Source organism: Salvelinus namaycush, unplaced genomic scaffold, assembly GCF_016432855.1.
Source record: "Salvelinus namaycush isolate Seneca unplaced genomic scaffold, SaNama_1.0 Scaffold10, whole genome shotgun sequence".
NCBI lineage: Eukaryota > Metazoa > Chordata > Actinopteri > Salmoniformes > Salmonidae > Salvelinus > Salvelinus namaycush.
The window spans coordinates 340,677-361,508 of NW_024057675.1; the positions used below are offsets into that span (position 1 = coordinate 340,677).

General features: G+C 41.3%; 1 pseudogene; it reads right to left on the minus strand.

Moving 5' to 3' along the window:
* LOC120035235 overlaps positions 1 to 20,832 on the minus strand; it is a 197,421-nt pseudogene that overhangs the window by 137,518 nt on the left and 39,071 nt on the right.

Genomic DNA, 20,832 nt, shown 5'->3' on the forward strand with positions numbered 1-20,832 from the left:
GAGAAAATGTTTATGTAAAACATGCACCTTACATCAGATCATCTTGAAACTTTCTCTCTAAAGCTAACTTTCATCAAGGTCTTATATGGTCTATTGGTTTCTCTCTTTTCATTGGCAGAATCCTTTTTCAGTGTTATATTCATAACATCCATATCCACCAGTCTATCTTCCTGTCAACTAACAGAACTCTGCTGGTTGTCCTGGTAACAGATACCAGTCTATCTTCATGTCAACAGAACTCTGCTGGTTGTCCTGGTAACAGATACCAGTGGGCAGATCTATTGTATTTGTTCAAACTAAACTACAGCACTTACTTTGATGAGTCAAATCTGATCCTTTCTTCTCTTCTCCTCCTCTCACAGTTCCACTCAGCCCCGTTGTTTTCCTGCAGTCCACCAGCAGCACAGACAACCTCTTCATACCCAGCAGTAAGGCGCTACCGGGAGAGGCATGACACAGGGACTCCGGGAGGGAGGAAGGGCTAGCGTTGTCCTGGTAACCATAAAGAGGGGACACAGACACATATCATTATGGATGCTGATGTCACTGTTGTCATGAAATGTTTTACAGAAACCCAGCCCAGACCCAGACGGAGCAAGCCGTATGCTAGACCAGACCAAGCTGTACCATCTGGTGTTCTGATCTGGAGAGACTCTTCTCTGCCTTATCAGCATCAGGATGTTGTTGAGGCTCCCCAGAGGATCCACAATAGTCATGTCTCTCTCCTGTGTTAATGAGAACATCAAACAGATAGTGAACTTAAGACCGTCTATTATAATCATAGGGTCTTTACAAGAGGCATTAATCTCTCTAAACAGGGCCTAAAATGCAAATGTTAAAGGGCCGTTGCACTAAATGGGTGCCTTTTGCGTCCCTTTGATATGTTAAGTATAAATTATGCTCCAACATTGCATTTTAAAAGCCTGTTATACTAGATGAGATGCACTTTAATGTAGACCACATGGATAATTTAATAAATCTAATTTAAAAGTCCCCAAAATATATGTACCAATGGCAGATTAAAACTAACAAAGGCAGATGGCCCCTTTAACAATTCCTACAGTAGTGAACAACATATTCAAGTGTAGAACTTCAGTAGAATGCCCCTTAAATCCCCACATTAGTTCAACAACGGCATAGTGTGTGACTCTGTGTTTAAGACAGTACTCACTGGTGTTAATCTGATATTCTGTCTCCTCCTCTTTCACTCCCAAGACGTCTTCCTTCTTCACCTCTACTGAGATAGCATCCTCTTCCTCTCTAAAAGGTTCTTCCTCTGTTTCCTCTATAACACCCTCTTCTTCTTTCACGACAATGTTCAGCCTCAGAGCTTCATTCTGCATACAGCAGACCTCTTCTTCTTTAACGGGGGAGGAGTAGTTTAGTGAGCTCATGGTCTGGGATGTTAGAATTAGCGACTAGCGACTAGCCTAACGCTAGGCTCAGTATCAATGTTTAACAACTTTGCAAATTAGGTTAAAGTTAACCAGTTGATACGTCAACCGAACTGCGTTTAAAACACTGAGATTAGCTAATGTACATTAACATGGTCTAAAGCGTCAATCTTTCAGTTTTATGTTGGCTAGCAAGCTACCGAGGTGGTTGAAAGAGTAGCCGTGTTGTTGTTCCTGAAGAAGCGTCCCGTCCAGTCCATTATACGTCACGCAAGAATCAACACCTGAAAGACGCATATCGCCATCTGCTGGCTGGAGTGGGTAACGCAGTTTGGAAACAATAGTTACGATACTTTTTGTATTGGAAAAAACGTCATAATAATTTAACAATAAGCTGATATATTGTAAATGATGAATACATACTTCTATGAATAGGTAGTGTTTTAATAAACATTTGCTCTGTTCATTTTTCACATTCGTTTTTATCTAGATGTGACGGTACTATTCCATTAAAGCTACGCTCTTTAAGATACAAATCATTCTGTAAACCAGGGGTGGGCAACTCCAGTCCTCGGGGGCCTGATTGATGTCACACTTTTTCTCCATCGCTAGCAAACACATCTGATTAATCAAATTGCATTCTAAACTGAAGATCATGAATTGTTGATTATTGGAGTCAGGTGTGTTAGCGGGGGCTGGAAGCTATGATCCCTTATTGATGTCACTAGTTAAATCCCCTTCAATCAGTGTAGATGAAGGGGGAAAGACAGGTTAAATAAGGCATTTTAGGCCTTGAGACAAATGAGACATGGATTGTGTATGTGTGCCATTCAGACGGTGAATGGGGAAATCTAAATATTTAAGTGTCTTTGAACGGGGGATGGTAGTAGGTCCCAGGCGCCGGTTTGTGTCAAGAACTGCAACGCTGCTGGGGTTTTCCAGCTCAACGGTTTCCCATGTGTACCAAGAATCATCCACCACCCAAACAGTGGTGTTTAAGATGAGGCAGAACGATTTGTTTTTTCATGAGCATGGCCTTAATTCTATTACAGCATATTGGATGACTGTCATTCATATTCCATTCACCCTGTTCAATGTAACAGCAATAGGTTTAGGCTACTACATGATACTAGAATTTTCCCTATACCCATCATGAGATTGCTATAACCTAGGCTATGACTGAAAGTTTAGAACGTAGGTGCACACAGGTCGAGATATGTTTTATAGGTGAGAGACAGTCTTGAAGACATCACCAACTAATTATCATGGTCCAAACACACCGAGACAGTCGTGAAGAGGGCACGACAACAACTTTTCCACCTCAGGAGACTGAAAAGATTTGGCATGGGTCTCCAGATCCTCAAAAAGACCACAGCTGCACCATCGAGAGCATCCTGACCGGTTGCATCACCGCCTGGTATGGCAACTGCTCGGCATCTGACCGTAATGCACTACAGAGGGTAGTGAACATCACTGGGGCCAAGCTTCCTGCCATCTAGGACAATTATAAAGAAAGCCCCAAAAATTGTCAGATGCTCCAGTCACCCAAGTCATAGACTGTTTTCTCTGCTCCCGCACGTCAAGCGGTACCGGAGCACCAAGTCTAGAACCAAAAGGCTCCTTAACAGCTTCTACCCCCATAAGCCATAAGACTGCTGAACAATTAATCAAATGGCCACCCGGACAATTTACATTGACCCCACCTCCATTTGTTTTGTACACTGCTGGTACTTGCTGTTTATCTATGAAATGTCACTTCACCCCTACCTACATGTACAAATTACCTCAACTCAACTGTACCCCCGCACATTGACTCGGTACCAGTACCCCCTGTATATAGCCTTGTTATTGTTATTTTATTGTGTTACTTTTTATTATTTTTTACTTTTGGTCATTTTCTCATTTTCTTAACTCTTCTTGAACTGTACTGTTAGTTAAGGGCTTGTAAGTAAGCAATTCACTGTAAGGTCTACACTTGTTGTATTCGGCGCATTTGACAAATAAAGTTTGATTTTATTTGACAAATTCAGGTATGTTTATCCCGTTTTTTTCTGTTTAAGAAACGTTTGTCTCTAGAGAGTTGAAAACAGCAGGTCTGGGACAGGTACTACCTCCGGTGAACAGGTCAGGGTTCCATAGCCGCAGGCAGAACAGTTGAAACTGGAGCAGCAGCACGGCCAGCTGGACTGGGGACAGCAAGGAGTCATCATGCCAGGTAGTCCTGAGGCATGGTCCTAGGGCTCAGGTCCTCCGAGAGAGAGAAAGAGAGAAAGAGAGAAAGAGAGAATTCGAGAGAGCATACTTAAATTCACACAGGACACCGGATAAGACAGGAGAAATACTCCAGATATAACAGACTGACCCCAGCCACCCGACACATAAACTACTGCAGCATAAATACTGAAGGCTGAGACAGTATGAGTCACGAGACACTGTGGCCCCATCCGATGATATCCCCCGGACAGGGCCAAACAGGCAGGATATAACCCCACCCACTTTGCCAAAGCACAGCCCCCACACCACCAGAGGGATATCTTCAACCACCAACTTACCATCCTGAGACAAGGCCGAGTATAGCCCACAAAGATCTTCGCCATGGCACATCCCAATGGGGGGTGCCAACCCATGAATACGGCTGCACAGTATTGTCTCTTCTCGATGGCGGTTATGATATCGTTTAGTACCTTGAGCGGGGTTGAGGTGCACCCATGACCAGCTCGGAAAACCACATTGCACAGCGGAGAAGGTTCATGCTGAAAGAGCTCTGATAGGTTGGAGGATGTCCTCCGGAAGTTGTCATAATTACTGTTTAAGTCTATGGAAGCCTTGAGAACCATGAGCCTCCTAGGTTTTGTATTGAAGTCAATGTACCCAGAGGAGGACGCAAAATAATATGTTTTATTCAATTATTTGGTGATGTGATTATATTTAGTATAGTTTTATCCAAAAATGATTTTATTTTAATGTTTTACCAATTTATTTTCTTCTGAAACTCACTGAAAATCCCTTCCCACAATTATGTAATGTTGGCTCGATGTCCTTTGGGTGCAGTGGAGGCTTCTCAGAGGAGGAAGGGGAAGACCATCCTTCTCTGAGGAGCCTTCACTGCACCCAAAGGACATCCAGCCAACATGACACAATTGTGGGAAGCATTGGAGTCAACATGTGCCAGCATCCCTGTGGAAGGCTTTGGACACTTTGAAGAGTTCATGCCCCGACAAATTGAGACTCTTCTGAGGGAAAAGGAGGAGGTTCCTAGTCCATATTAGGACGTTTATTTCTCTCCAAATGTTTGGTATGATCAGTGTACATATATATATAAAGAAAATATTGCATGACCAAAAGCACAATTCTATTTTTGTAAAAATGAGACAAGTGTACGAGCATATGAGACAAGTGTACGAGCATATGTGTGTTCTCTCATGAACTTTAAGTAGCCTGTATTTGATGTGATATACTCCTTTCGAGACAGGATTGTGTCACGGCACAGATCTGGGGAAGTGGACCAAAACATTTCTGCAGCATTGAAGGTCCCCATCATCTTAAAAGGAAGAAGTTTGAAACCACCAAAACCCTTCCTACTGCTGGCTGCCCGGCCAAACTGAACAATCGGGGGAGAAGGGCCTTGGTCAGGGAGGTGAGCAAGAACCCAATGATCACTCTGACAGAGCTCCTCTGTGGAGATGGGAGAACCTTCCAGAAGGACAACCATCTCTGCATCACTCCACCAAGCAGGACAATATGGTAGAGTTGCCAGACGGAAGCCACTCCTCAGTAAAAGGCACATGAAAGCCAGCTTGGAGTTTGCCAAAAGGCACCCAAAGGACTATCAGACCATGAGTAACAAAATTCTCTGGTCTGATGAATGCCAAGGGTTACGTCTGGAGGAAACCTGGCACCATTCCTACGGTGAAGCATGGGGTTGGCAGCATCATGCTGTGGGGATGTTTTTCAGCAGCATGGACTGGGAGACTCGTCAGGTTCGAGGGAAAGATGAACGGAGCAAAATACAGAGAGATAATTTTTGAAAACTTGCTCCAGAGCACTCAGGACCTCAGACTGGGGCAAAGGTTAACCTTCCAATAGGACACCGACCCTACGCACAAAGCCAAGACAACGCAGGAGTGGCCTTGGGAGATGTCTCTGAATGTCCTTGAGGGGCCCAGCCAGAGCCCGGATTTGAACCCGATTTAACATCTCTGGAGAGACCTGAAAATAGCTTTGTAGTGACACTCCCCATCCAACCTGACAGAGTTTGAGAGGATCTGCAGAGAAGAATGGGAGAAACATGAGGCTCCTGCTGCTGGTGTCCTCAAGGGCCAATTGACAGATTTTTCACCTAGTTGTCTTTGGGATTCAAACCAGAGATCTTTCGGTTACTGGCCCAACACTAGTAACCGCTAGGCTACCTGCAGCAGGAGCCCCATGTTGACAGCAGAGCCAATCTTTATTTTTCCCTCATTATGAACATTCATATTGGTCAACAGTCAACCTATTGTGTGTATTGAACATTCATATTGGACTGTAGCAGCTAGCTAACTGGCTACCGATCAACCTATTGTGTGTATTGAACATTCATATTGGACTGTAGCAGCTAGCTAACTGGCTACCAATTAACCTATCGTGTGTATTGAACATTCATATTGGACTGTAGCAGCACAGCTAACTGGCTACTGATCAACCTATTGTATGTATTGAACATTCATATTGGACTGTAGCAGCTAGCTAACTGGCTACTGATCAACCTATTGTATGTATTGAATATTCATATTGGACTGAAGCAGCTAGCTAACTGGCTACTGATCAACCTATTGTGTGTATTGAACATTCATATTGGACAGCCTTACCTGTAGAGTAGCACCACCACCCATCAGCCCAATCTCTTCTTGATGTCAAAGCTGCAGTGTATTTTTGGTATAGTTTTTGATGAATAATAATTCAAATTGTGAAAATAGAAGTGTACAATTTATTTATATATATATATATATATATATATATATATATATATATATATATATATATATATATATATATATATATATATATTTAATCAACTTTAAGATACTGATTGCCTCTATGCAGATGTAGAAGCTGAATAGGAATATACATTATCAATAAATAGTTGATTGTTCTTTTTTCACATCATACTAAGAATACTGAGCCACAACCTGTAAATGTGACCATACTATTCCTTTAAAGCCCCTCTGTCAGATATAAATCATCAGAGTGGGAAACCAACTGACATGGAAACAATGGAGCAAATGGATCACTATCAGAGTGTATTATGACATCAGATAGAACTACTCAGACATTCCAAATATCACTTGATTATCAGAGGGATGTATTATGACATCAGATAGAACTACTCAGACATTCCAAATATCACTTGATTATCAGAGGAGTGTATTATGACATCATATAGAACTACTCAGACATTCCAAATCAGGCTTCATCCATATCATGAAGGTGGACATTGATCCAACCATTTCAAAAGTAATGACCGGGCTGACGGAAACAGGATATGCCTGTACACTTTTATTAATGCAGATAGACAATTTGTTAGTTTGTTTGACATGGTGGGGTCTTTTTGTGTCAGTAAAAATGTATGAGCAAGAACTGGCGGTGGAAACTCATTTATCCACAAATATTTATATACTAACCATCACATCTTATTTAACTTGGAGTCACGTGATGATATGTTGTGTGGTCCTCCCTCTACGACTTGGGAAACCATGCAGTTTATTAGGCTACAGACAAAATAAGTTATGAACTTCACAGGGTGGTGAAACTGCATGTGATGAGCTTGATGCTCCTTTCCAATACATTTTGAGGGTCTTATTCTGGTGACATGATCGATGCTTGGCTGCCATTTGACAAATAAAATAATATCTCTCTCATCCATAATAATCTTATCATGTAGGTACCCTACCAGCACTGTATATGTGAGCTGCTGACTACAGTGCACGGGACAAGAGCACGTTTTCTATTTTACACAAGTTTTAAAACCATCAGGGGAGTTGAAAATGTGATGGAAACCAATTTAACTTGTATTTTTCATTCGGTACATGGGAATTTAACAGCAAACGTTATTCTTCTTGTGCACTACGTCATAACGCAAAGCCTTTTATCCGCAATAAGTCTGTTTGATGCAAACATTTCTGATGGGAAAATGTGTATACCGTTTTCTGCAGATTTGAGAATATTCACATGGAAATCTGGCGCAAATTGCATGGAAACTTAGCAACGAAAGTGGATATTGATCCAACACCTGCCACGTATTCAAACCAGCCCACTGGGCACAGACGTCAGTTCAACATCTAGTTTCTATTTACATTTCTTTGATTCGTCAACTAAAGTGAATTCAACATGAAATCAACACAAAATGTCACCTGCCATTGGATTTAGGTTGCCAGTTCGTGAAAAATTAAAAATACCTGATGTTCATGGCTCTTTCAAAATCCAATCAGTTTTCCACATTAATCAAACATCATCACATGGAGTTGTTTTGTTGAAATGACGTGGAAACAAAGTTTATTCAACCAGTGGGAGGTTTGTAAATGACCCCAGGAAAAGAAAACAAAGAACTCGTCATTGAGACAATGATAAACAGCAATCCGTGGGAGAGTTGTGGTGGATATTATAAAATAAGGATCTGCTGGAGTCCAAGTCAAACCAAGATTCTTTATTTCTGAGCTCAGAGAGAATAACAGTTACACAGCGCAGTGTAGACAGTCTGAATTCCTGAAGCATTGGGTGATGAGCACATATCTTTATAGTTTCCTGTTCCTGGGAGGGACTTTATTCATACAAGGACGCAGGTGCAGCTGGTTTGCAACACAGGATGATACTCCCAGGACCAGGAGATTATAATAGGTCAGTTTCACAAGGTTAGTCTGTGGTGGTTAATTTCTGTATTACCAAATGAGGAGAGACAAAGTTCACACACCAATCAGAGTTATACTTAAACTACATCTTTAATAATAAGATCTTTGCAATGACTTTCAACAATTCACTATTTCTAATGAACCGTTGAGAGTGGCAACACAATGGCTACTGAGATCTTTTATAGCAAAGATCCACCCCCTAGTCGACATAACAAACCACAGATATTAGGAACAGTTTACAAAGTGAGACTTTATAATGAGAAAGGAGTATCCCGTAGCCAGATAGCATTCGCTATAATTTATCGTTCAGTTTGGTCCCTAAGACGAGGTTCTAATCTCGTTCCTGGTACTTCATAGCACAAAAACACCAACTCATCCAATGGCATAACTCAATTGTCAACTCTAGATACTCCCATCTCAAGTAAAACCCCTTCTTGACCCCACTCCTGGACAAGCTCACTGAGGGGAGTGAGCCTCTAGGTCATACACTATCCCAGGATAAGTGCAACATCAGAGAGGACATACAATGGTTCCAGACACTGCCATACACCTCCCCCCAATGCCAAAGGAGGGAGTGACTTGCGCACAGACATTGTGGAAACCAGTAATTGGTTCCCCATTAATCACACCATCCCTTCACATAGTTTAACAGATACATTCACATATGAAGACAATGTTCCCTCCTGTCCTCTTCCCTTCATGATAGTCTGCATAGCACCAGGGATATGTAAAAGACAAGCCTGACCTCTCCCCTCTCTGGGCCCCAGGTGACTGAGCCCCAGCTGAGGGAAGAAGTGCAACTGCCATCACCAGAGTCCGAAGGGATACATTCTAATAACAAGTATATCACATCAGCATATTATGCAGATAAGACATCTTAATTATCTATGTTACCCAACTAATTCTGATTCATCCACCACAAGTCACATACTCAGATATGTGGACACATACAATTAACATTTTGCATTACAGAGTCTGTGAACATTTTCATTTCATTAAATCATCAGTGGGCCAACATTGCAAATGTAAACAACGGAACAAATGCATCACATCCAAATAACACTTGATTATCTGTAGTGCTGGAGGAATGACACACAGATAAACACACACACAGTCAGAGTTTAAAAAAGGACCATTTAAAACAGAAGGAATCTGACCTACTCTATATTCAAACTCCATATTAAATTCATGTTTTTTAATAAAAACATACAAATATATGTTTTAGTATACTTTGTACAATTCAAGTTCATATGGTAAAAACAGGTAATCATTATCAGTCAACAATATAAGACAGCAAGTCCCCTGTGTGTATTCTCTCATGCCATTTCAGCTCCCCCGGCTGGTTGAAACTCATTCCACATTGGGAGCAGTGGTAAGGCTTCTCCCCTGTGTGTATTCTCTCATGTCTTTTCAGGTTCCTAAATTGTTAAAACTCTTTCCGCACTGGGAGCAGTGGTAAGGCTTCTCCCCTGTGTGTATTCTCTCATGCCGTTTCAGATTCCACACTGGGAGCAGTGGTAATTCTTCTCCCCTGTGTGTATTCTCTCATGCCGTTTCAGGTTCGCCGACAGGCTGAAACCCTTTCCACACTGGTTCCCTAACTGGTTAAAACTCTTCCCACACTGGGAGCAGTGGTAAGGCTTCTCTCCTGTGTGTATTCTCTGATGTTTTTTCAGGTTCCCTAAATCGTTAAAACCCTTTCCACACTGGGAGCAGTGGTAAGGGTTCTCACCTGTGTGTATTCTCTCGTGTTCTTTCAGGTTCCCTAACTGGTTAAAACACTTTCCACACTGGGAGCAGTGGTAAGGGTTCTCCCCTGTGTGTATTCTCTCATGTTTTTTCAGGTTCCCTAAATCGATAAAACCCTTTCCACAATGGGAGCAGTGGTAAGGGTTCTCACCTGTGTGTATTCTCTCGTGTTCTTTCAGGTTCCCTAACTGGTTAAAACACTTTCCACACTGGGAGCAGTGGTAAGGGTTCTCCCCTGTGTGTATTCTCTCATGTTTTTTCAGGTTCCCTAAATCGATAAAACCCTTTCCACAATGGGAGCAGTGGTAAGGGTTCTCACCTGTGTGTATTCTCTCGTGTTCTTTCAGGTTCCCTAACTGGTTAAAACACTTTCCACACTGGGAGCAGTGGTAAGGCTTCTCCCCTGTGTGTATTCTCTCATGCCGTCTCAGATTCGCCGGCTGGTTGAAACCCTTTCCACACTGGGAGCAGTGGTAAGGCTTCTCCCCTGTGTGTATTCCTTCGTGCCGTTTCAGCTTCGCCGCCTCGCTGAAACCCTTTCCACATTGGGAGCAGTGGTAAGGCTTCTCCCGTGTGTGTATTCTCTCATGTTTTTGCAGGTATGCTATAAATTTAAAACTCATTCCACACTGGGAGCAGTGGTAAGGCTTCTCCCCTGTGTGGATTCTCTCATGTCTTTTCAGGTGTGCTATAAATCTAAAACTCCTTCCACACTGGGAGCAGTGGTAAGGCTTCTCCCCTGTGTGGATTCTCTCATGTTGTTTCAGGTCCCATAACCGGTTACAACCCTTTCCACAGTGGGAGCACTGGTGTCGTCTTGCTGGTTTGGACGTCCCTGGCTCTGGTTCCTCTGAGTCTGGTCTTTCTCCTGCCAAAGACAGTGTTTAAAAAAATAGAGACCTGAATGAAACCTCCACATGATAAAACAACCATGCTACGAGGGTAAATCCTGAATCAGATCTCCCAATAACCTGAGGCCAGTTAACAATCTTTGTGTGATTTTAAAACAAATGTTGTAGAGCATCCTGGTAATTACTGATATGTTTACATTACTTATTTTATTCATCCTGTTTTACAAGTCAGAACACAAAAAACTAGACAGTTCTATGACACTAACATCGCTGGATTCCTATCAGCAGGTGGTTCTAAATATATAACCTTCATAGTTGTATGATACAGAATGTGACCTACAAACTTCCTTAAACATAAAATAAGTAAATAAGACATTTTAAGTGGAAGTCCAAAACTAGTTTTTACGTCGAAGACACAAAGCACATCAGTAACATCTCCCCGTTGTTGAAAGGGTTCGACACATGATGTTTAAATGGACCAATTTCTTATTTAGACGTTCACAGATTTCCAAAATTTTGACTATCGCCGATGTCATATTTTGGGTAAAGTAATATTTTGGGTAGATGTTCCTAAAACTGACAGTTAATACAATTAACAAAAACATAAACGCAACATGTAAAGTGTTGGATGTTTAATGAGCTGATAAAAAAATAATTTTTTACATCCCTGTTAGCTAACATTTATTCTTTGCCAAGATAATCCATCCTCCTGACAGGTGTGGCATATCAAGAAGCTGATTGAACAGCTTGATTATTACACAGGTGCACCTTGTGCTGGGGATAATAAAAGGCCACTCGAAAATGTGCAGTTTTGTCACACAACAATGGCACAGATCTCTGAGGGAGCGGGCAAATGGCATGCTGACTGCAGGAATGTCCACTGGAGCTGTTGCCAGGGAATTGAATGTACAGTACCAGTCAAAAGTTAGGACTCACCTACTCATTCAAGGGTTTTTCTTTCTTTTGACTATTTTCTACATTGTAGAATAATAGAGAAGACATCAAAATTATAAAAAAACACATGGAATCATGTAGTAACCACAAGTGTTAAACAAATCAAAATATATATTAGATTCTTTAAAAGTAGCCACCCTTTGCCTTGATAGCTTTGCACACTCTTGGCTTTCTCTCAACCAGCTTCACCTGGAATGCTTTTCCAATAGTTGTGAAGGAGTTCCCACATATGCTGAGAACTTGTATGCTGCTTTTGTATGATTGCACTCTGCAATCCAACTCATCCCAAACCATCTCAATTTGGTTGAGGTCGGGGGATTGAGTAGGCCAGGTCATCTGATGCAGCACTCCATCACTCTCCTTCTTGGTCAAATAGCTCTTACACAGCCTGGAGATGTGTTGACCAAGGTCATTGTCCTGTTGAAAAACAAATGATAGTGGGACTAAGCCCAAACCAGATGGGATGGCGTATCGCTGCAGAATGATGTGGTAGCCATGCTGGTTAAGTGTGACTTGAATAAATAAATCACTGACATTGTCAACAGCAAAGCACCCGCACACCATCACATCTCCTCCATGCTTCACGGTGGGAACCACACATGCGGAGATCATCTGTTCATCTACTCCGCGTCTCACAAAGACATGACGCTCGGAACCAAAAATCTCAAATGTGGACTCATCAGACCCAAGGACAGATATCCACCGGTCTAATGTCCATTGCTCGTGTTTCTTGGCACAAGCAAGTCTCTTCTTATTGGTGTCCTTTAGTAGTGGTTTCTTTGCAGCAATTCGACCATGAAGGCCTGATTCACGCAGTCTCCTCTGAACCGATGATGTTGAGATGTCTGTTGCTTGAACTTTGTGAAGCGTTTATTTGGGCTGTTATTTCTAAGGCTGGTAACTCTAATGAACTTATGCATCAGAAGTAACTCTGGGCTTTCCATTCCTGTGATGGTCCTAAAAGTAATGATGGACTGTTGTTTCTCTTTGCTTATTTGAGCTGTTCTTGACATAATATGGACTTCGTCTTTTACCCAACAGGGCTATTTTCTGTATACCATCCCTACCTTGTCACAACACAACTGATTGGTTCAAACACATTAAAACCTGTTATGGCTAGGGGTTCCGCTAGCGGAACGTTTCGACAACATCCGGTGAAATTGCAGAGCGCGAAATATATATATTTTTTATTAGAAATATTTAACTTTCATGCATTCACAAGTGCAATACACCAAATTAAAGTTTAACTTCTTGTTAATCTAGCCACCGTGTCAGATTTCAAAAAGGCTTTACGGCAAAAGCAAACCATGCGATTATCTGAGGACAGCACCCCATCAAACAAACACATGACAATCATATTTCCACACGCCAGGCGCGAAACAAAAGTCAGAAATAACGATATAATTCATGCCTTACTTTTGAAGAGCTTCTTCTGTTGGAACTCCAATATGTCCCATAAACATCACAAATGGTCCTTTTGTTCGATTAGTTCCGTCGTTATATCTCCAAAATTTCCATTTATTTGGAACACCGGTTCCAACTCACCCAACATGACTACAAAATATTTAATAAGTTACCTGTAAACGCTGTCCAAACATTTCAAACAACTTTCCTAATCACACTTCAGGTATTTTAAAAGGTAAATAATCGCTAAAATTTAAGATGGGATAAACTGTGTTCAATACCGGATAAAAACAACGTGAAGCGTGTGACCTGGAGCGCACATCAAAACATTAGAGAGCACTAGGCTGGACCCTCGTTCTGAATAGCCGTACTTCTTCATTTCTCTTAAGAAAAACATCAACCAATTTCTAAAGACTGTTGACATCTACTGGAAGCAATAGGAACTGCAACCAAGTGCCACAGAAAAGTGCCACACAAAACCAATTGAAAACAGTCAACTCAACAAAAAAAAAATCCTCCTGGATGGTTTGTCCTCGGGGTTTCACCTGCAAAATAAGTTCTGTTATACTCACAGACATTATTTTAACAGTTTTAGAAACTTTAGAGTGTGTTCTATCCACATCTACCAATTATATGCATATCCTAGCTTCTGTGCCTGAGTAGCAGGCAGTTTACTTTGGGTACGCTTTCAACCAGGATGTGAAAATACTGCCCCCTATCCCAAACAGGTTTTAAGGAAAGGAATTCCACACCTTAACTTCTAAAAAGGAACACATGTTAATTGAAATGCATTCCAGGTGACTACCTCATGACGCTACAGTCCTCCTTTAAGACTCCATGCTACAGTCCTCCTTTAAGACTCCATGTGTCATCATTAGATGCTACAGTCCTCCTTCAAGACTCCATCATGTTTCATCATTAGATGCTACAGTCCTCCTGTAAGACTCCATCATGTTTCATCATTAGATGCTACAGGCCTCCTTTATGACTCCATCATGTTTAGAATGTGTCTGGAAGCGCTACTCTATCTATTCTACTCTTATCCTTTTGGTTTTAATAATATTTAATAATAATAATGTTATACTAAGTAATAACTAACTTTAATAACTAGGGTTAATACCTGCCAGGCGCACCAACAAAATCTTTCTTTACCCCCCTCTAACAATACCGCTACAGAATTAGCATAGTAGGCCATGTAACTGAAGGTAATCTGAAATATTTAGGACTAACTTATTCCTTGCCACCCATTCTGAAACTAACTGCAGCTCTATGTTAAGTGTTGCAGTCATTTCAGTCGCTGTAGTAGCTGACGTGTACAGTGTTGAGTCGTCCGCATACATAGACACACTGGCTTTACTCAAATGTCATTAGCATGTTGTTGGTAAAGATTGAAAAAAGTAGGTGCCAAACAGCTGCCCTGGGGAATTCCTGATTCTACCTTGATTTTGTTGTACAGGCTTCCATTAATGAACACTCTGTTAGACAGGTAGCTCTGGGGTGGTAGGCCAGTAACCGAAAGATTGTTGGATTCCCGAGCTGACAAGGTAAAACTCTGTTGTTCTGTCCCTGAACAAGGCTGTTCACTGTTCCTAGGCCGTCATTGAAAATAAGAATTTGTTCTTAACTGACTTGCCTAGTTAAATAAAGGTTACATTTTAAAATATATTATTAAAAAATGTATCCACAATATAGCAGGGGGTGTAAGGCCATACGTCTTTTTCAGCAGCAGACTACGATCGATAATGTCAAAAGCCGCACTGAATTCTAACAAAACTTGCTTGTTGAATGTCCTTCCCTATAAGCTGAAAGTCTATATTTGTTTACTGTAAAATAGCATTGTATCTGGCCAAACTATTTTTTTCCAAAAATGTAAGGGTTGGTAATAGGCTGATTACTGGCTTAAATAGCCGACCAAAGGGAGCTTTACTATTCTTGGGTAGTGGAATGACTTTAGCTTCCCTCCAGGCCTGAGGGCACACACTTTCTAGTAGGCTTACATTAAAGACAAGGCAAATAGGAGTGGCAATATCGGCCGCTATTATCCTCAATTTTCCATCCACGTTGTCAGACACCAGTGACATGTCATTGTTGATTTTTTTGCCCAAAATGTCATTGAAGATGCTACAAAGATTTTTACAATCATTCTTCATGTCATTTATCTGTTTCATAGTGTAGTTTCTTCTTCTTTTTATTTAGTCACATGATTTCTCAATTTGCAATACGTTTGCCAATCAGTTATACAGCCAGACCTATTTGCCATCTCTTTAGCCTCTTCATCATACCATTTTTTAATTCCTCATCAATCCACGTGGATTTAACAGTGTTTACAGTAATATTCTTAATGGGTGCATGCTTATTAGTAACTGGGATAAGCATTTTCAAATGTGTCAAGAGCAGCGTCTGGTTGCTCATCATTACACACCATGGACCAACAAATATTATTTACATCAAAAACATAGGAATCACTACAAAACGTATTGTATGACCTCTTTTACACAATATTAGGCCCAGCCTTTGGAACTGTGGTTTTCCTAGACATGGCTACTATATTGTGATCACTACATCTGATGGATCTGGAAACTGCTTTAAAACACATTTCTGCAGCATTAGTAAAGATATGATCAAAATATGTTGATGATTTAATTTCTGTACTGTTTGTAACTACCCTGGTAGGTTGACTGATAACCTGAACAAGGTTGACGGCACTGGTTACAGTTTGAAGCTTTCTCTTGAATGGGCAGCCTGATCACAGCTTTCCTCCAGTATTAGTTAATTAATTAACAGTGTCTTGAGTTTAGTTTGCCTGTTCAACAGTCTTGTAAAGATAGGGAGGGTTGACTGGGACAGACAATGTAACATCCATAATGTTTTAAGGAAAAGTTTTTGTAAAACAAGCACCTTACATCAGATTATCTTGAAACTTTCTCTCTAAATCTAACTTTCATCAAGGTTTTATATGGTCTATTGGTTTCTCACTTTTCATTGGCAGAATTCTTTTTCAGTGTTATGATATTCACAACATCCATATCCACCAGTCTATCTTCCTGTCAACTAACAGAATTCTGCTGGTTGTCCTGGTAACAGATACCAGTGGGCAGATCTATTGTATTTGTTCAAACGAAACTACAGCACTTACTTTGATGTGTCAAATCTGATCCTTTCTTCTCTCCTCCTCCTCTCACAGTTCCACTCAGCCCCGTTGTTTTCCTGCAGTCCACCAGCAGCACAGACAACCTCTTCATACCCAGCAGTAAGGTGCTACCGGGAGAGGCACGACACGGGGACTCCGGGAGGGTGAAAGGACTAGCGTTGTCCTGGTAACCATAAAGAGGGGACACAGACACATATCATTATGGATGCTGATGTCACTGTTGTCATAAAGTGCTTTACAGAAACCCAGCCCAGACCCAGATAGAGCAAGCTGTATGCTAGACCAGACCAAGCTGTACCATCTGGTGTTCTGATCTGGAGAGACTCTTCTCTGCCTCGTCAGCATCAGGATGTTGTTGAGGCTCCCCAGAGGATCCACGAAAGTCATGTCTCTCTCCTGTGTGAATGACAACATCAAACAGATTGTGAACTTATGACCATCGATTGCAATCACAGAGTCTTACAAGAGGCATGCATATGTCTAAAAAAGGGCCTATAATGGCCACTTTCATCGTGATTTCCTAAAATATTGTTTGTGTTGCAAATGTAAAAGGTTCGTTCCACGAAATGGGTGCCTTTTGCGTCCCTTTGAAAATTTAAGTAGAAATTATGCACAAATGTTGAATTTGAAAAGCCTTTTAGATGAAGTGTACTTTAATGTGGACCACATGGATATTTCAATAAATCTAATATAAAAGTCACAAAAATATATGTACCAATGACGGATTGCACCTCTAACAATTTATTGAGTACTGAACAACATATTAAAGTGTAGAACTTCAGTAGAATGCCCCTTTCAAACCCCACATTAGTTCAAGAAATGCATATTTTGTGCCCGTTTTTAAGACAGTACTCACTGGTCTTAATCGGATCTTCAGTTTCCTCCTCCTTTTTCACTCCCAAAACGTCTTCCTCCTCCTCTTTAATTGAGATAGCCTCCTCTTCCTCTTTAACTCCAAAAGGTTCTTCTTCTTCTTTCAATATTACGGCATCTTCCTCCTTTTTGATTCTGAAAGCTTCTATCTCCTCTTCCACAACCTCTTTCCCATCTTCCTCTTTCACTGTAATATCATCCTCTTCTTCTTTCAATGTGATAGCCTCCTCTTCCTCCCTTTTCATCCTGAAAGCTTCTTCCTCTCCTTTCACCAGAGCTTCTTTCTCCGTCGAGATTAGTGAGCCCATGTTCCCGGGCGATTAGCCTAGTGCAGTATCAATTTAACACATTAGCTAAATTAACAAGCAATCTACGTTTCAATGAACTAGTAGATATGTAAACAGAATTGTGTTTAAAACACTAAGAGTAATATACACAAGATTTGTCTTAAACGCTTCAATGTTTTGGTTTAATGTTCGCTAGCAAACCACCACGTCGTTTGAATCAGAAGCCTTTTGCCGCTGTTGAAGAAGCCTCCTGTCCCGTCCACTAGATTATACGTCACGCAAGAAGCATCACCTGAAATACTCATATCGCCATCTGCTGACTGGAGTGGGTAACGCAGACTGGGAAAAATATTAATTACAATGTTTATTCTGGCAAGCAATGTCATAAGAAGTCATTTTAAAACAACCAGATGTTATGTTCTCTTCCTTCTTACAGCCAATACTTTCCTCCAGGGCTGACCTGCCCATTAGGCAGCATCAGGTGACAGATTGAAGAGGGTGGCATATTCCTAGCTAAATTGACCAAAGCGCTAACAACACATAACAACACCTCACATAATGGTGCCCAAAAACAATGAAAACTTCTCACCCAGTGGCATATGGGCTATTTAGGTGAGTGTTGGTGTTGCCACATGAAGCAGTGCCCACTTTGCAAAAGGTAACATGGACAGATATGGCTCTACCTGTGTAGAGCACATGCCCCTTTGCCCTTCCAGTCTCTAAAGTGCCCTGGTATAATTTGTATTCATTTTTTTGTCATAGTTATTCTGAACCCTCTGCCTGAAAATTGTCGTTAAATTTGCCTATATGTTTGTATTTTCCTTCAACTTTTTGAAGATTAAACAGCCAGGAAAAGCCCCTGTCTGCGTGCAGTCTACCACTATGTGTAGCTGTTAGCGATGATGCTAATGACAACCATCTTCTGGTTGATGGAAAAGCTTTCCCACAAACCTTGTCAATTAAATGTTAACTACAAAGTAGTCTATGCCTACCTGGCAGAATGATATCATGATTATTTGCATCAATCCAGTTGTGATTTGTTCAGCAGACTCTGCAATCACATGTGTGCTACAGAGACACCACTAACCAAGCAAGGCTCTTGCTGGTGCCACTTGAATTAAAGGGTATCCACACACAAAAATGAATATTTCTTAGATTTTTCTAAGACTTCAAAAGTGGTCTCCTGATGTGGTTTAAGTATTGTTGTGGACTTAGAACATCCAATGTTGTTGTTTTTCTATTAACAGTGTGATTTAGAGAGAAAAACAGAAAAACCGGGAAAAAATCAGAAACCTGGAAAAACTAAACGGAGAAAATGGAATTAGGTTAAAAAAAGAAAAGAAAACAGATTTTATACAGATGTTATATATAGATAGAGATGTTATAGGGCCCTAAATATTCTATACATTTTCTCTCATTACTGGATTATCTAGGGATAGTGTAGAGTAACAGCTGTATCCTGAAGTGACCTTTAACCTCCCTGCTTCTCAATACTTCTTCCACTGGATCAAAGCTTCAGCCAAGTAGGATACATGATAGTGGCAACACATGGAGTTGGGTTGGATATAGTCATGGTAGGATACATGATAGTGGCAACACATGGAGTAGGGTTGGATATAGTTATGGTAGGATACATGATAGTGGAAACACATGGAGTAGGGTTGGATATAGTCATGGTAGGATACATGATAGTGGAAACACATGTAGTTGGGTTGGATATAGTCATGGTAGGATACATTGGGCGGCAAGATGTTCTTTACCATTCGGCCATCAGATTTGCCACCAATGCTCCTTATAGGACACCTCACTGCACTCTATACTCCTCTGTAAACTGGTTATCTCTGTATACCAGTCGCAAGACCCACTGGTTTAATGCTTATTTATAAAACCCTCTTAGGCCTCATTTACCCCTATCTAAGATATCTACTGCAGCCCTCATCCTCCACATACAACACCAGTTCTGCCAGTCACATTCTGTTAAAGGTCCCCAAAGCACACACATCCCTGGGTCGCTCCTCTTTTGAGTTGCTGCCATGTTGTGTTGCTACCATGTTGTTGTCATGTGGTGCTGCTACCATGTTGTGCTGCTACCATGTTGTTGTCATGTGGTGTTGCTACCATGTTGTGTTGCTACCATGTTGTGCTGCTGCCATGTTGCCATGTTGTGTTGCTACCATGTGGTGTTGCTACCATGTTGTTGTCATGTGGTGTTGCTACCATGTTGTTGTCATGTGGTGTTGCTACCATGTTGTTGCCATGTTGTGTTGCTACCATGTGGTGTTGCTACCATGTGGTGTTGCTACCATGTTGTTGTCATGTTGTGTTGCTACCATGTGGTGTTGCTACCATGTTGTTGTCATGTTGTGTTGCTACCATGTGGTGTTGCTACCATGTTGTTGTCATGTGGTGTTGCTACCATGTTGTTGTCATGTGGTGTTGCTACCATGTTGTTGCCATGTGGTGTTGCTACCATGTGGTGTTGCTACCATGTTGTTGTCATGTTGTGTTGTTACCATGTGGTGTTGCTACCATGTTGTTGTTATGTGGTGTTGCTACCATGTTGTTGTCATGTGGTGTTGCTACCATGTTGTTGCCATGTTGTGTTGCTACCATGTGGTGTTGCTACCATGTTGTTGTCATGTGGTGTTGCTACCATGTTGTTGTCATGTTGTGTTGCTACCATGTTGTTGTCATGTGGTGTTGCTACCATGTTGTTGTCATGTTGTGTTGCTACCATGTTGTTGTTATGTTGTGTTGCTACCATATTGTTGTCATGTGGTGTTGCCACCATGTTGTTGTTATGTGGGGTTGCTACCATGTTGTTATGTTGTGTTGCTACCATGTTGTTGTCATGTGGTGTTGCAACCATGTTGTGTTGCTACCATGTTGTGCTCCTACCATGTTGTTGTCATGTGGTGTTGCTACCATGTTGTTGTCATGTGGTGTTGCAACCATGTTGTGTTGCTACCATGTTGTTGTTATGTGGTGTTGCCACCATGTTGTTGTCATGTTGTGTTGCTACCATGTTGTTGTCATGTTGTGTTGCAACCATGTTATGCTGCTACCATGTTGTTGTTATGTGGTGTTGCCACCATGTTGTTGTCATGTTGTGTTGCTACCATGTTGTTATGTGGGGTTGCTACCATGTTGTTGTTATGTGGGGTTGCTACCATGTTGTTGTTATGTTGTGTTGCCACCATGTTGTTGTCATGTTGTGTTGCAACCATGTTATGCTGCTACCATGTTGTTGTTATGTGGTGTTGCCACCATGTTGTTGTCATGTTG